Below are 19,176 nucleotides of genomic sequence, written 5' to 3' on the forward strand. Positions count from 1 at the left end.
CTGAAACATCAGCCCCAGCACAACCCCCTACAGTGCCCGAACATCACTGCACTGCCCTAAAGCCTGAAACACCACTCCCAGAAAGACCCGATACACTGCCCAAACACCACTGCACTGCCCTAAACCCTGAAACAACACCCCCAGTAAGACCCCCTACAATGCCCGAACACCACTGCCCTAAACCCTGAAACACCACCCCAGCAAGCCCACAACACTGCCCAAACACCACTGCACTGCCCTAAACCCTGAAACCCTACCCTCAGCACGACCCCCTAGAATGATCAAACACCACTGCACTGCCCTAAACACTGAAACACCACGCCCGCACGACCCCCTACACTGCTCGAACACCACTGCCCTGCCCTAAGCCCTAAACCACCACCCCTGCATGACCCCCTACACTGCCCGAACACCACTCCTCTGCTCTAAACCCTAAAACACCAGCCCCAGCAAGACCCCCTACACTGCTCGAACAACACTGCTCTGCCCTAAACCCTAAAACACCAGCCCCAGCATGAGTCACTACACTGCCCGAATACCACATCACTGCCCTAACCCCTGAAATACCACACCCAGCAACACCCCCTACACTGCCCGAACACCACTGCCCTAAACTCTTAAACACCACCCCAGTAAGACATCCCAACACTGCCTGAACACCACTGCTCTGCACTAAACCCTAAAATACCAGCCCCAGCACGACCCCCTACACTGCCCGAACAACACTGCTCTGCCCTAAACCCTAAAACACCAGCCCCAGCACGACCCCCTACACTGCCCGAACACCACTGCATTGCCCTAAACCCTTAAACACAAACCTCAGCATGACCCCCTACACTACCCAAACACCACTGCACTACCCTAAACCCTAAAAAACTACCCCCAGCATTAACCCTACACTGCCCGAACACCCCTGCTCTGCCCTCAACCCTGAAACTCCACCCCCAGCACGACCCCCTACACTGCGTGAGTACCGCTGTACTGCCCTAAACCCTGAAACACTACCCCCAGCACAACCCCTACACTGCCCGAACACCCCTGCTCTGCCCTAAACCCTGAAACACCACCCCCAGCACGACCCCTGTCACTGCCTGAGCACCACTGCACTGCCCTAAACACTGAAACACCACCCCCAGCAAGACCCCCTACACTGCCCGAACACCACTGCCCAAAACTCTGTAACACACCCCCCAGCAAGACCCTCGACACTGACCGAACACCACTGCACTGCCCTAAACCCTGAAACATCACCCTAGCATGACCCCCAACACTGCGCAAACAGCACTGTACTGCCCTAAACCCTGAATCATCAGCCCCAGCACAACCCCCTACAGTGCCCGAACAACACTGCACTGCCCTAAAGCCTGAAACACCATTCCCAGCAAGACCAGATACACTGCCCAAACACCACTGCACTGCCCTAAACCCTGAAACAACACCCACAGTAAGACCCCCTACACTGCCCGAACACCACTGCACTGCCCTAAACCCTGAAACCCTACCGTCAGCACGACCCCCTAGAATGCTTGAACACCACTGCACTGCCCTAAACACTGAAACACCACGCCCGCACGACCCCCTACACTGCTCAAACACCACTGCTCTGCCCTAAGCCCTAAACCACCACCCCTGCATGACCCCCTACACTGCCCGAACACCACTGCTCTGCTCTAAACCCTAAAACACCAGCCCCAGCATGACCCCCTACACTGCCCGAACAACACTGCTCTGCCCTAAACCCTATAACACCAGCCCCAGCACGACCCCCTACACTGCCCGAACACCACTGCACTGCCCTAATCCCTGAAACACCACCCCCAGCACAACCCCCTCCACTGCCCAAACCCAACTCCACTACCCTTAACCCTGAAACAGTACCCCAACACGACCCCTACACTACCAAAAGACCACTGCACTACACTAAACCCTAAAACACTAACCCCTGCTTGACCCCGTACACTACCCACAGACCACTGCACTATCCTAAACCCTAAAATACTACCCACAGCATGACCCCCTACCATACCCAAACACCACTGCACTACCCTAAACCCTAAAAAACTAACCCAGCACAAACCCTCCACTGCCCGAAGACCGCTGCTCTGCCTTAAACCCTGAAACACTACCCCCAACAGGACCCCTATACTGCCCGAACACCCCTGCTTTGCCCTAAACCCTAAAACACTACCCCCAGCACAACCACCTACACTGCCTGAGCACTGCCGCACTGCCCTAAACCCTGAAACACTATCCCCAGCACGAACCCCTAAACTTGACCAAACGCTGCTGAACTGCCCTAAACCCTGAAACACCACCCCCAGCACAACCCCCAACACTGTCCAAACACCACTGCACTGCCATAAACCCTGAAGCACTACCCCAGCATGAACCCCTACACTACCCAAAGACGCTGCACTACACTAAACCCTAAAACACTACCCCCGCACGACCCCTACACTACCCAAAGACTACTGCAATATCCTAAACCCTAAAACACTACCCCCTGAATGACCCCCTACACTACCCAAACACCACTGCACTACCCTAAACCCTAAAAAACTACCCCCAGCACTAACCCTACACTGCCCGAAGACCGCTGCTCTGCCCTAAACCCTGAAACACTACCCCCAGCATGACCCCTACACTGCCCGAACACCCCTGCTCTGCCCTAAACCCTGAAACACCATCCCCAGCACGTTCCCCTACACTGCCTGAGCACTGCTGCACTACCCTAAACCCTGAAACACCACCCCAAGCAAGACCCCCTACACTGCCTGAACACTGCTGCACTGCCCTAAACCCTGAAACACCACCCCCAGCACGACCCCCAATATTGCCCGAACACCACTGCACTGCCATTAACCATGAAACCCCACCCCCAGCAAGACCTCCTACACTGCCAGAACACCACTGCCCTAAACCCTGAAACACCACCCCAGTACGAACCCCTACACTGACTGTACACCATTGCACTGCCCTAAACCCTTAAACAATACCCAGCACAACCCCATACACTGCCCGAACACCACTGCACTGCCCTAAACCCTGAAACACTACCCCCCAGACGACCCCCTACACTGCCCGAACACCACTGCACTGCCCTAAACCCTGAAACACAACCCCCAGCACAACCCCCTACACTGCCCAAACTCCACTCCACTGCCCTAAACCCTGAAACACCAACCCCAGCATGACCCCCTCCACTGTCCAAACCCAACTCCACTACCCTTAACCCTGAAACAGTACCCCAGCACGACTCTCTACACTACCAAAAGACCACTGCACTACACTAAACCCTAAAACACTAACCCCTGCTCGACCCCTTACACTACCGACAGACCACTGCACTACCCTAAACCATAAAATACTACCCCCAGCATGACCCCCTACCATACCCAAACACCACTGCACTACCCTAAACCCTAAAAAACAAACCCAGCACAAACCCTACACTGCCTGAAGACCGCTGCTCTGCCCTAAAGCCTGAAACACTACCCCAGCAAAACCACCTACACTGCCTGAGCATTGCCACACTACCCTAAACCCTGAAACACTACCCCCAGCATGACCCCCTAAACTTGCCCGAACACTGCTGAACTGCCCTAAACCCTGAAACACCACCCCCAGCACAACCCCCAACACTGTCCGAACACCACTGCACTGCCATAAACCCTGAAACACTACCCCAGCATGAACCCCCACACTACCCAAAGACGCTGCACTACACTAAACCCTAAAACACTACCCCCGCATGACCCCTACACTACCGAAAGACCACTGTAATATCCTAAACCCTAAAACACTACCCCCTGAATGACCCCCTACCCTTCCCAAACACCACTGCACTACCCTAAACCCTAAAAAACTACCCCCAGCACTAATCCTACACTGCCCGAAGACCGCTGCTCTGCCCTAAACCCTGAAACACTTCCCCCCAGCATGACCCCTACAATGCCTGAACACCCCTGCTCTGCCCTACACCCTGAAACACCACCCCCAGCACGATCCCCTACACTGCCTGAGCACCGCTGCACTACCCTAAACCCTGAAACACCACCCCAAGCAAGACCCCCTACACTGCCCGAACACTGCAGGACTGCCCTAAACCCTGAAACACCACCCCCAGCATGACCCCCAATACTGCCCGAACACCACTGAACTGCCATTAACCATGAAACCCTACCCCCAGCAAGACCTCCTACACTGCCAGAACACCACTGCCCTAAACCCTGAAACACCACCCCAGTACGACCCCCTACACTGACCGTATACGACTGCACTGCCCTAAACCCTTAAACAATACCCCAGCACAACCCCATACAATGCCAGAACACCACTGCACTGCCCTAAACCCTGAAACACCACCCCCCACACAACCCCCTACACTGCCCGAACACCACTGCACTGCCCTAAACCCTGAACCACCAGCCCCAGCATGACCCCCTACACTACGCAAACACCACTGCACTGCCCTAAACCCTGAAACACCACCCCCCTGCATGACCGCCAAACCTGTCTGAACACCACTGCACTGAACTAAACCCTGAAACCCCACCCCCAGCAAGACCCCCTACACTGCCCAAACACAACTGCCCTAAACCATGAAACACCATCCCCAGCAAGACCCCCTACACTGCCCAAACACAACTGCACTGCCCTAAACCCTGAAACTCCACCCCCAGCACCACCCCCTACTCTGCCTGAACACCACTGCACTGCCATAAACCCTAAAACATCACCCCCCACATGACCCCTACAATGCACAAACACCACTGCACTGCCATAAATTCTGAAACACCACCACCTAGCAAGACCCCCAGGTTGCCCAAACACCACTGCACTGCCCTAAACCCTGAAACATCAACCCGCAAGACCCCCACACTGCCTGAGCACCACTGTACTGCTCTAAACCCTGAAATGCCACCCCAGCAAGAAACCATACACTGCCCGAACACCACTGCACTGCCCTAAACCCTGAAACACCACCCCCAGCAAGATCCCCTACACTTCCTGACCATCACTGCACTGCCCTAAACCCTGAAACACCAGCCCAAGCACGACCCCCTACACTGCCCTAACACCACTGCACTGCCCTAAACCTCAAACCTCCAGCCCCAGCACGACTCCCCACACTGCCCGAACACCACTTTCTCAGTCCTAAACTCTGAAGCTCCACCCCCAGCATGACCCCTACACTGCCCGAACATCACTGCTCTGCCCTAATCCCTGAATCACCAGCCCCAGCACGACCCCTACACTGCCCAAACACCACTGCTCTGCCCTAAACCCTGAAACACAACCCCCAGCACAACCCCCTACACTGCCCAAACTCCACTCCACTGCCCTAAACCCTGAAACACCAACCCCAGCATGACCCCCTCCACTGTCCAAACCCAACTCCACTACCCTTAACCCTGAAACAGTACCCCAGCACGACTCTCTACACTACCAAAAGACCACTGCACTACACTAAACCCTAAAACACTAACCCCTGCTCGACCCCTTACACTACCGACAGACCACTGCACTACCCTAAACCATAAAATACTACCCCCAGCATGACCCCCTACCATACCCAAACACCACTGCACTACCCTAAACCCTAAAAAACAAACCCAGCACAAACCCTACACTGCCTGAAGACCGCTGCTCTGCCCTAAAGCCTGAAACACTACCCCAAACAGGGCCCCTATACAGCCCGAACACCCTTGCTCTGCCCTAAACCCTGAAACACTACCCCCAGCAAAACCACCTACACTGCCTGAGCATTGCCACACTACCCTAAACCCTGAAACACTACCCCCAGCACGACCCCCTAAACTTGCCCGAACACTGCTGAACTGCCCTAAACCCTGAAACACCACCCCCAGCACAACCCCCAACACTGTCCGAACACCACTGCACTGCCATAAACCCTGAAACACTACCCCAGCATGAACCCCCACACTACCCAAAGACGCTGCACTACACTAAACCCTAAAACACTACCCCCGCATGACCCCTACACTACCGAAAGACCACTGTAATATCCTAAACCCTAAAACACTACCCCCTGAATGACCCCCTACCCTACCCAAACACCACTGCACTACCCTAAACCCTAAAAAACTACCCCCAGCACTAATCCTACACTGCCCGAAGACCGCTGCTCTGCCCTAAACCCTGAAACACTTCCCCCCAGCATGACCCCTACAATGCCTGAACACCCCTGCTCTGCCCTACACCCTGAAACACCACCCCCAGCACGATCCCCTACACTGCCTGAGCACCGCTGCACTACCCTAAACCCTGAAACACCACCCCAAGCAAGACCCCCTACACTGCCCGAACACTGCAGGACTGCCCTAAACCCTGAAACACCACCCCCAGCATGACCCCCAATACTGCCCGAACACCACTGAACTGCCATTAACCATGAAACCCTACCCCCAGCAAGACCTCCTACACTGCCAGAACACCACTGCCCTAAACCCTGAAACACCACCCCAGTACGACCCCCTACACTGACCGTATACGACTGCACTGCCCTAAACCCTTAAACAATACCCCAGCACAACCCCATACAATGCCAGAACACCACTGCACTGCCCTAAACCCTGAAACACCACCCCCACACAACCCCCTACACTGCCCGAACACCACTGCACTGCCCTAAACCCTGAACCACCAGCCCCAGCATGACCCCCTACACTACGCAAACACCACTGCACTGCCCTAAACCCTGAAACACCACCCCCCTGCATGACCGCCAAACCTGTCTGAACACCACTGCACTGAACTAAACCCTGAAACCCCACCCCCAGCAAGACCCCCTACACTGCCCAAACACAACTGCCCTAAACCATGAAACACCATCCCCAGCAAGACCCCCTACACTGCCCAAACACAACTGCACTGCCCTAAACCCTGAAACTCCACCCCCAGCACCACCCCCTACTCTGCCTGAACACCACTGCACTGCCATAAACCCTAAAACATCACCCCCCACATGACCCCTACAATGCACAAACACCACTGCACTGCCATAAATTCTGAAACACCACCACCTAGCAAGACCCCCAGGTTGCCCAAACACCACTGCACTGCCCTAAACCCTGAAACATCAACCCGCAAGACCCCCACACTGCCTGAGCACCACTGTACTGCTCTAAACCCTGAAATGCCACCCCAGCAAGAAACCGTACACTGCCCGAACACCACTGCACTGCCCTAAACCCTGAAACACCACCCCCAGCAAGATCCCCTACACTTCCTGACCATCACTGCACTGCCCTAAACCCTGAAACACCAGCCCAAGCACGACCCCCTACACTGCCCTAACACCACTGCACTGCCCTAAACCTCAAACCTCCAGCCCCAGCACGACTCCCCACACTGCCCGAACACCACTTTCTCAGTCCTAAACTCTGAAGCTCCACCCCCAGCATGACCCCTACACTGCCCGAACATCACTGCTCTGCCCTAATCCCTGAATCACCAGCCCCAGCACGACCCCTACACTGCCCAAACACCACTGCTCTGCCCTAAACCCTGAAACACCACCAAGAGCATGACCCCCTACAATGCCCGAACAACACGGCACTGCCCTAAACCCTGAAACACCACCCCTCGCATGACCCCCTACACTGCCCAAACTCCACTGCACTGCCCTAAACCCTGAAAAGACACCCCAGCACGACTCCCTTTACTGCCAGAACACCACTGCACTGCCTTAAACCCTGAAACACCACCCCCGTGTGACCCCCTACACTGCCCGAACACCACTACACTAACCTAAACCCTGAAACTCCACCCTCAGCACCACCCCCTACATTGCCCAAACACAACTGCACTGCCCTAATCCCTGAAACACCACCCCCACATTACCCCCTACACTGTACAACCACCACTGCACTGCCCTAAACCGTGAAACACCACCACCCAGCAAGACCCCCATGCTGCCCGAACACCACTGTACTGCCCTAAATCCTGAAACACCACCCTGCATGACCCCCACACTGCCCGAACACCACTGTACTGCTCTAAACCCTGAAACACCAGCCCCAGCACAACCCCTACACTGCCCGAACACCACTGAACTGCTCTAAACCCTGAAACACCAGCCCCAGCAGGACCCCCTATAATGCCCGAACACCACTGCACTGCCCTAAAACCTGAAATGCCACCCACAGGATGAACCCTTAAACTGCTCGAACACCACTGCACTGCCCTAAACCCTGAAACCCCACCCCCCTGCACGACCCCCAACACTGCCTGAACACCACGGCACTACACTAAACCCTGAAACCCCACCCCCAGCAAGACACTCTACACTGGCCAAACACCACTGTACTGCCCTAAATAATGAAACACCACCCCCTGCATGACCCCCTACACTGCCCAAACACCACTGCACTGCCCTATACCCTGAAACACCAGCTCCAGCATGACCCCCTACACTGCCTGAACATCACTGCACTGCCCTAAACCCTGAAACACCAGCCCAACCACGACCCCCTATACAGCCCGAACACCACTGCATTGCCCTAAACCCTGAAACACCAGCCCCAGCACAACCCCCTACACTTCCCAACCACCACTGCACTGCCCTAAACCTCAAAACTCCAGCCCCAGCACGACTCACCACACTGCCCAAACACTACTGCACTGTCCTAAACCCTGAAACACCACCAACAGCATGACCCCCTACAGTGCCCGAACAACACCGCACTGCCCTAAACCCTGAAACACCACCCCTCGCTTGACTCCCTACACTGCCTGAACACCACTGCCCCACCCTAAACCCTGAAACACCACCCCATGTGACCCCCTACACTGCCCGAACACCACTGCACTACCATAAACCCTGAAACTCCTTCCCCCAGCAGCACACCCTACACTGCCCTAACACCACTGCACTGCCCTAAACCCTGAAACACCACTCCCCAAATGACCCCCTACACTGCACAAACACCACTGCACTGCCCTCATTTCTGAACCACCACCACCCAGCAAGTCCCCCCATGCTGCCCGAACACCTCTGCACTGCCCTAAACCCTGAAACACCACCCTGCATGACCCCCACACTGCCCGAACACCACTGTACTGCTCTAAACCCTGAAATACCACCCCCAGCAAGACCCCCTACACTGCCCAAACACCACTGCACTCCCCTAAACCCTGAAATACCACCCCCAGTATGTCCCCTACACTGCACGAACACCACTGCTCTGCCTAATCCCGAAAACACCAGAACAACCCCTACACTGCCTGAACACCACTGCTCTGCCCTAAACACTGAAACACCACCTCCAGCAAGACCCCCTACACTTCCTGACCACCACTGCACTGCCCTAAACCCTGAAACACCTCCTGCATGACCCCTACACTGCCCAACCACTACTGCACTGCCTTAAACCCTGAAACACCACCCCCATATGACCCCTTCCACTGCCCAAACACCACTGCACTGCCCTAAACTATGAAACTCCAGTCCCCAGCAAGACCCCCTACACTGCCCGAACACCACTGCACTACCCTAAACCCCGAAATACCACCCCCAGGATGTCCCCCTACACTGCGCGAACACCATTGCTCTGCCTAATCCCGAAAACACCAGAACAACCCCTACACTGCCCGAACACCACTGCTCTGATCTAAACACTGAAACACCACCCCCAGCAAACCCCCTACACTGCCCGAACACCACTGCACTGCCCTAAACCCTGAAACACAAGCTCCAGCACAACCCCCTTACACTACCCGAACACAACGGCACTGCCCTAAACCCTGAAACACCATCCCCAGCACAACCCCCTACACTGCCTGAACAACACAGCACTACCCTAAACCCTGAAGCACCATCCCCAGTTTGTCCCCCTACACTGCCCGAACACCACTGCTCTGCCTAATCCCGAAAACACCAGATCGACCCCTACACTTCCCGAACACCACTGCTTTGCCCTAAACAATGAAACACCACCCCCAGCATGACCCCTACACTGCCCGAACACCACTGCACTGCCCTAAACCCTGAAACACAAGCTCCAGCATGACCCCCTTACACTACCCGAACACAACAGCACTGCCCTAAACCCTGAAACACCATCCCCAGCACAATCCCCTACACAGCCCAAACACCACAGCACTGCCTTAACCCTGAAACATCAACCCCAGGATGCCCCCCAACACTGCCTCAACACCACTGCACTGCCGTAAACCCTGAAATACCACCCCCAGCAAGACCCCCTACACTGCACGAACACCAATGCACTGCACTAAAGCCTGAAACACCAGCTGCAGCATGACCCCCTACACTGCCCGAACACCACTGAACTGCTCTAAACCCTGAAACACCAGCACAAACCCATACACTGCCCAAACACCACTGCACTGCCCTAAACCCTAAAACACCACCCACCTGCACTACCCCAACAGTGCCCGAACACTACTGCACTGCCCTAAACCCTGAAACACCACCACTAGCAAGACTCCCTACACTGCCCGAACACGACTGCACTGCCCTAAACCCTGAAACACCACCCCAGCATAAACCTCGACATTGCCCGAACACAACTGCACTGCCATAAACCATGAAACACCACCCCAGCAAGACCCCCTACTCTGTTCGAACACCACTGCCCTGAATCCTGAAACACCACCCCCTGCACAACCCCCTACACTGCCCGAACACCACTGCACTTCCCTAAACCCTGAAACATCACCCCCTGCACAACCCCTACACTGCCCGAACACCACTGTACTGCCCTAAACCCTGGAACACCACACCCAGGATGACCCCCTACACTGCCCGACCACCACTGCACTGCCCTAAACCCTGAAACTCCACCCACCTGCACAACCCCCTACTCTGCCCAAACACCTTTGCAATGCCCTAAGCCCTGAAACACCACCCCTGCACGAACCCCTACAGAGCCACACCCTTGCACTGCCCTAAATCCTGAAACACCACCCCCTGCACAACCCGCTACACTGCCCGATCATCACTGCTCTGCCCTAAGCCCTGAAACTCCACCCCCAGCATGACCCCCTACACTGCCCGAACAACACTGCTCTGCCCTAAACCCTAAAACACCAGCCCCAGCACGACCCCCTACACTGCCCGAACACCACTGCATTGCCCTAAACCCTTAAACACAAACCTCAGCATGACCCCCTACACTACCCAAACACCACTGCACTACCCTAAACCCTAAAAAACTACCCCCAGCATTAACCCTACACTGCCCGAACACCCCTGCTCTGCCCTCAACCCTGAAACTCCACCCCCAGCACGACCCCCTACAGCGTGAGTACCGCTGCACTGCCCTAAACCCTGAAACACTACCCCCAGCACAACCCCTACACTGCCCGAACACCCCTGCTCTGCCCTAAACCCTGAAACACCACCCCCAGCACGACCCCTGTCACTGCCTGAGCACCACTGCACTGCCCTAAACACTGAAACACCACCCCCAGCAAGACCCCCTACACTGCCCGAACACCACTGCCCAAAACTCTGTAACACACCCCCCAGCAAGACCCTCGACACTGACCGAACACCACTGCACTGCCCTAAACCCTGAAACATCACCCTAGCATGACCCCCAACACTGCGCAAACAGCACTGTACTGCCCTAAACCCTGAGTCATCAGCCCCAGCACAACCCCCTACAGTGCCCGAACAACACTGCACTGCCCTAAAGCCTGAAACACCATTCCCAGCAAGACCGGATACACTGCCCAAACACCACTGCACTGCCCTAAACCCTGAAACAACACCCACAGTAAGACCCCCTACACTGCCCGAACACCACTGCACTGCCCTAAACCCTGAAACCCTACCGTCAGCACGACCCCCTAGAATGCTTGAACACCACTGCACTGCCCTAAACACTGAAACACCACGCCCGCACGACCCCCTACACTGCTCAAACACCACTGCTCTGCCCTAAGCCCTAAACCACCACCCCTGCATGACCCCCTACACTGCCCGAACACCACTGCTCTGCTCTAAACCCTAAAACACCAGCCCCAGCATGACCCCCTACACTGCCCGAACAACACTGCTCTGCCCTAAACCCTATAACACCAGCCCCAGCACGACCCCCTACACTGCCCGAACACCACTGCACTGCCCTAATCCCTGAAACACCACCCCCAGCACAACCCCCTCCACTGCCCAAACCCAACTCCACTACCCTTAACCCTGAAACAGTACCCCAACACGACCCCTACACTACCAAAAGACCACTGCACTACACTAAACCCTAAAACACTAACCCCTGCTTGACCCCGTACACTACCCACAGACCACTGCACTATCCTAAACCCTAAAATACTACCCACAGCATGACCCCCTACCATACCCAAACACCACTGCACTACCCTAAACCCTAAAAAACTAACCCAGCACAAACCCTCCACTGCCCGAAGACCGCTGCTCTGCCTTAAACCCTGAAACACTACCCCCAACAGGACCCCTATACTGCCCGAACACCCCTGCTTTGCCCTAAACCCTAAAACACTACCCCCAGCACAACCACCTACACTGCCTGAGCACTGCCGCACTGCCCTAAACCCTGAAACACTATCCCCAGCACGAACCCCTAAACTTGACCAAACGCTGCTGAACTGCCCTAAACCCTGAAACACCACCCCCAGCACAACCCCCAACACTGTCCAAACACCACTGCACTGCCATAAACCCTGAAGCACTACCCCAGCATGAACCCCTACACTACCCAAAGACGCTGCACTACACTAAACCCTAAAACACTACCCCCGCACGACCCCTACACTACCCAAAGACTACTGCAATATCCTAAACCCTAAAACACTACCCCCTGAATGACCCCCTACACTACCCAAACACCACTGCACTACCCTAAACCCTAAAAAACTACCCCCAGCACTAACCCTACACTGCCCGAAGACCGCTGCTCTGCCCTAAACCCTGAAACACTACCCCCAGCATGACCCCTACACTGCCCGAACACCCCTGCTCTGCCCTAAACCCTGAAACACCATCCCCAGCACGTTCCCCTACACTGCCTGAGCACTGCTGCACTACCCTAAACCCTGAAACACCACCCCAAGCAAGACCCCCTACACTGCCTGAACACTGCTGCACTGCCCTAAACCCTGAAACACCACCCCCAGCACGACCCCCAATATTGCCCGAACACCACTGCACTGCCATTAACCATGAAACCCCACCCCCAGCAAGACCTCCTACACTGCCAGAACACCACTGCCCTAAACACTGAAACACCACCCCAGTACGAACCCCTACACTGACTGTACATCACTGCACTGCCCTAAACCCTTAAACAATACCCAGCACAACCCCATACACTGCCCGAACACCACTGCACTGCCCTAAACCCTGAAACACTACCCCCCAGACGACCCCCTACACTGCCCGAACACCACTGCACTGCCCTAAACCCTGAAACACAACCCCCAGCACAACCCCCTACACTGCCCAAACTCCACTCCACTGCCCTAAACCCTGAAACACCAACCCCAGCATGACCCCCTCCACTGTCCAAACCCAACTCCACTACCCTTAACCCTGAAACAGTACCCCAGCACGACTCTCTACACTACCAAAAGACCACTGCACTACACTAAACCCTAAAACACTAACCCCTGCTCGACCCCTTACACTACCGACAGACCACTGCACTACCCTAAACCATAAAATACTACCCCCAGCATGACCCCCTACCATACCCAAACACCACTGCACTACCCTAAACCCTAAAAAACAAACCCAGCACAAACACTACACTGCCTGAAGACCGCTGCTCTGCCCTAAAGCCTGAAACACTACCCCAAACAGGGCCCCTATACAGCCCGAACACCCTTGACCTGCCCTAAACCCTGAAACACTACCCCCAGCAAAACCACCTACACTGCCTGAGCATTGCCACACTACCCTAAACCCTGAAACACTACCCCCAGCACGACCCCCTAAACTTGCCCGAACACTGCTGAACTGCCCTAAACCCTGAAACACCACCCCCAGCACAACCCCCAACACTGTCCGAACACCACTGCACTGCCATAAACCCTGAAACACTACCCCAGCATGAACCCCCACACTACCCAAAGACGCTGCACTACACTAAACCCTAAAACACTACCCCCGCATGACCCCTACACTACCGAAAGACCACTGCAATATCCTAAACCCTAAAACACTACCCCCTGAATGACCCCCTACCCTACCCAAACACCACTGCACTACCCTAAACCCTAAAAAACTACCCCCAGCACTAATCCTACACTGCCCGAAGACCGCTGCTCTGCCCTAAACCCTGAAACACTTCCCCCCAGCATGACCCCTACACTGCCTGAACACCCCTGCTCTGCCCTACACCCTGAAACACCACCCCCAGCACTATCCCCTACACTGCCTGAGCACCGCTGCACTACCCTAAACCCTGAAACACCACCCCAAGCAAGACCCCCTACACTGCCCGAACACTGCAGGACTGCCCTAAACCCTGAAACACCACCCCCAGCATGACCCCCAATACTGCCCGAACACCACTGAACTGCCATTAACCATGAAACCCTACCCCCAGCAAGACCTCCTACACTGCCAGAACACCACTGCCCTAAACCCTGAAACACCACCCCAGTACGACCCCCTACACTGACCGTATACGACTGCACTGCCCTAAACCCTTAAACAATACCCCAGCACAACCCCATACAATGCCAGAACACCACTGCACTGCCCTAAACCCTGAAACACCACCCCCCACACAACCCCCTACACTGCCCGAACACCACTGCACTGCCCTAAACCCTGAACCACCAGCCCCAGCATGACCCCCTACACTACGCAAACACCACTGCACTGCCCTAAACCCTGAAACACCACCCCCCTGCATGACCGCCAAACCTGTCTGAACACCACTGCACTGAACTAAACCCTGAAACCCCACCCCCAGCAAGACCCCCTACACTGCCCAAACACAACTGCCCTAAACCATGAAACACCATCCCCAGCAAGACCCCCTACACTGCCCAAACACAACTGCACTGCCCTAAACCCTGAAACTCCACCCCCAGCACCACCCCCTACTCTGCCTGAACACCACTGCACTGCCATAAACCCTAAAACATCACCCCCCACATGACCCCTACAATGCACAAACACCACTGCACTGCCATAAATTCTGAAACACCACCACCTAGCAAGACCCCCAGGTTGCCCAAACACCACTGCACTGCCCTAAACCCTGAAACATCAACCTGCAAGACCCCCACACTGCCTGAGCACCACTGTACTGCTCTAAACCCTGAAATGCCACCCCAGCAAGAAACCGTACACTGCCCGAACACCACTGCACTGCCCTAAACCCTGAAACACCACCCCCAGCAAGATCCCCTACACTTCCTGACCATCACTGCACTGCCCTAAACCCTGAAACACCAGCCCAAGCACGACCCCCTACACTGCCCTAACACCACTGCACTGCCCTAAACCTCAAACCTCCAGCCCCAGCACGACTCCCCACACTGCCCGAACACCACTTTCTCAGTCCTAAACTCTGAAGCTCCACCCCCAGCATGACCCCTACACTGCCCGAACATCACTGCTCTGCCCTAATCCCTGAATCACCAGCCCCAGCACGACCCCTACACTGCCCAAACACCACTGCTCTGCCCTAAACCCTGAAACACCACCAACAGCATGACCCCCTACAATGCCCGAACAACACGGCACTGCCCTAAACCCTGAAACACCACCCCTCGCTTGACCCCCTACACTGCCCAAACTCCACTGCACTGCCCTAAACCCTGAAAAGACACCCCAGCACGACTCCCTTTACTGCCAGAACACCACTGCACTGCCTTAAACCCTGAAACACCACCCCCGTGTGACCCCCTACACTGCCCGAACACCACTACACTAACCTAAACCCTGAAACTCCACCCTCAGCACCACCCCCTACATTGCCCAAACACAACTGCACTGCCCTAATCCCTGAAACACCACCCCCACATTACCCCCTACACTGTACAACCACCACTGCACTGCCCTAAACCGTGAAACACCACCACCCAGCAAGACCCCCATGCTGCCCGAACATCACTGTACTGCCCTAAATCCTGAAACACCACCCTGCATGACCCCCACACTGCCCGAACACCACTGTACTGCTCTAAACCCTGAAACACCAGCCCCAGCACAACCCCTGCACTGCCCGAACACCACTGAACTGCTCTAAACCCTGAAACACCAGCCCCAGCAGGACCCCCTATAATGCCTGAACACCACTGCACTGCCCTAAAACCTGAAATGCCACCCACAGGATGAACCCTTAAACTGCTCGAACACCACTGCACTGCCCTAAACCCTGAAACCCCACCCCCCTGCACGACCCCCAACACTGCCTGAACACCACGGCACTACACTAAACCCTGAAACCCCACCCCCAGCAAGACACTCTACACTGGCCAAACACCACTGTACTGCCCTAAATAATGAAACACCACCCCCTGCATGACCCCCTACACTGCCCAAACACCACTGCACTGCCCTATACCCTGAAACACCAGCTCCAGCATGACCCCCTACACTGCCTGAACACCACTGCACTGCCCTAAACCCTGAAACACCAGCCCAACCACAACCCCCTATACAGCCCGAACACCACTGCATTGCCCTAAACCCTGAAACACCAGCCCCAGCACAATCCCCTACACTTCCCAACCACCACTGCACTGCCCTAAACCTCAAAACTCCAGCCCCAGCACGACTCACCACACTGCCCAAACACTACTGCACTGTCCTAAACCCTGAAACACCACCAACAGCATGACCCCCTACAGTGCCCGAACAACACCGCACTGCCCTAAACCCTGAAACACCACCCCTCGCTTGACTCCCTACACTGCCTGAACACCACTGCCCCACCCTAAACCCTGAAACACCACCCCATGTGACCCCCTACACTGCCCGAACACCACTGCACTACCATAAACCCTGAAACTCCTTCCCCCAGCAGCACACCCTACACTGCCCTAACACCACTGCACTGCCCTAAACCCTGAAACACCACTCCCCAAATGACCCCCTACACTGCACAAACACCACTGCACTGCCCTCATTTCTGAACCACCACCACCCAGCAAGTCCCCCCATGCTGCCCGAACACCTCTGCACTGCCCTAAACCCTGAAACACCACCCTGCATGACCCCCACACTGCCCGAACACCACTGTACTGCTCTAAACCCTGAAATACCACCCCCAGCAAGACCCCCTACACTGCCCAAACACCACTGCACTCCCCTAAACCCTGAAATACCACCCCCAGTATGTCCCCTACACTGCACGAACACCACTGCTCTGCCTAATCCCGAAAACACCAGAACAACCCCTACACTGCCTGAACACCACTGCTCTGCCCTAAACACTGAAACACCACCTCCAACAAGACCCCCTACACTTCCTGACCACCACTGCACTGCCCTAAACCCTGAAACACCTCCTGCATGACCCCTACACTGCCCAACCACTACTGCACTGCCTTAAACCCTGAAACACCACCCCCATATGACCCCTTCCACTGCCCAAACACCACTGCACTGCCCTAAACTATGAAACTCCAGTCCCCAGCAAGACCCCCTACACTGCCCGAACACCACTGCACTACCCTAAACCCCGAAATACCACCCCCAGGATGTCCCCCTACACTGCGCGAACACCATTGCTCTGCCTAATCCCGAAAACACCAGAACAACCCCTACACTGCCCGAACACCACTGCTCTGATCTAAACACTGAAACACCACCCCCAGCAAACCCCCTACACTGCCCGAACACCACTGCACTGCCCTAAACCCTGAAACACAAGCTCCAGCACAACCCCCTTACACTACCCGAACACAACGGCACTGCCCTAAACCCTGAAACACCATCCCCAGCACAACCCCCTACACTGCCCGAACAACACAGCACTACCCTAAACCCTGAAGCACCATCCCCAGTTTGTCCCCCTACACTGCCCGAACACCACTGCTCTGCCTAATCCCGAAAACACCAGATCGACCCCTACACTTCCCGAACACCACTGCTTTGCCCTAAACAATGAAACACCACCCCCAGCATGACCCCTACACTGCCCGAACACCACTGCACTGCCCTAAACCCTGAAACACCATCCCCAGCACAATCCCCTACACAGCCCAAACACCACAGCACTGCCTTAACCCTGAAACATCAACCCCAGGATGCCCCCCAACACTGCCTCAACACCACTGCACTGCCGTAAACCCTGAAATACCACCCCCAGCAAGACCCCCTACACTGCACGAACACCAATGCACTGCACTAAAGCCTGAAACACCAGCTGCAGCATGACCCCCTACACTGCCCGAACACCACTGAACTGCTCTAAACCCTGAAACACCAGCACAAACCCATACACTGCCCAAACACCACTGCACTGCCCTAAACCCTAAAACACCACCCACCTGCACTACCCCAACAGTGCCCGAACACCACTGCACTGCCCTAAACCCTGAAACACCACCACTAGCAAGACTCCCTACACTGCCCGAACACGACTGCACTGCCCTAAACCCTGAAACACCACCCCAGCATAAACCTCGACATTGCCCGAACACAACTGCACTGCCATAAACCATGAAACACCACCCCAGCAAGACCCCCTACTCTGTTCGAACACCACTGCCCTGAATCCTGAAACACCACCCCCTGCACAACCCCCTACACTGCCCGAACACCACTGCACTTCCCTAAACCCTGAAACATCACCCCCTGCACAACCCCTACACTGCCCGAACACCACTGTACTGCCCTAAACCCTGGAACACCACACCCAGGATGACCCCCTACACTGCCCGACCACCACTGGACTGCCCTAAACCCTGAAACTCCACCCACCTGCACAACCCCCTACTCTGCCCAAACACCTCTGCAATGCCCTAAACCCTGAAACACCACCCCTGCACGAACCCCTACACAGCCCAAACACCCTTGCACTGCCCTAAATCCTGAAACACCACCCCCTGCACAACCCGCTACACTGCCCGATCATCACTGCTCTGCCCTAAGCCCTGAAACTCCACCCCCAGCATGACCCCCTACACTGCCCGAACATCACTGCTCTGCCCTAAACCATGAAACACCAGCCCAAGCACGACCCCTAC

Source organism: Triturus cristatus, chromosome 7 (genome assembly GCF_964204655.1).
Source record: "Triturus cristatus chromosome 7, aTriCri1.1, whole genome shotgun sequence".
NCBI classification, from domain to species: Eukaryota; Metazoa; Chordata; class Amphibia; order Caudata; family Salamandridae; genus Triturus; species Triturus cristatus.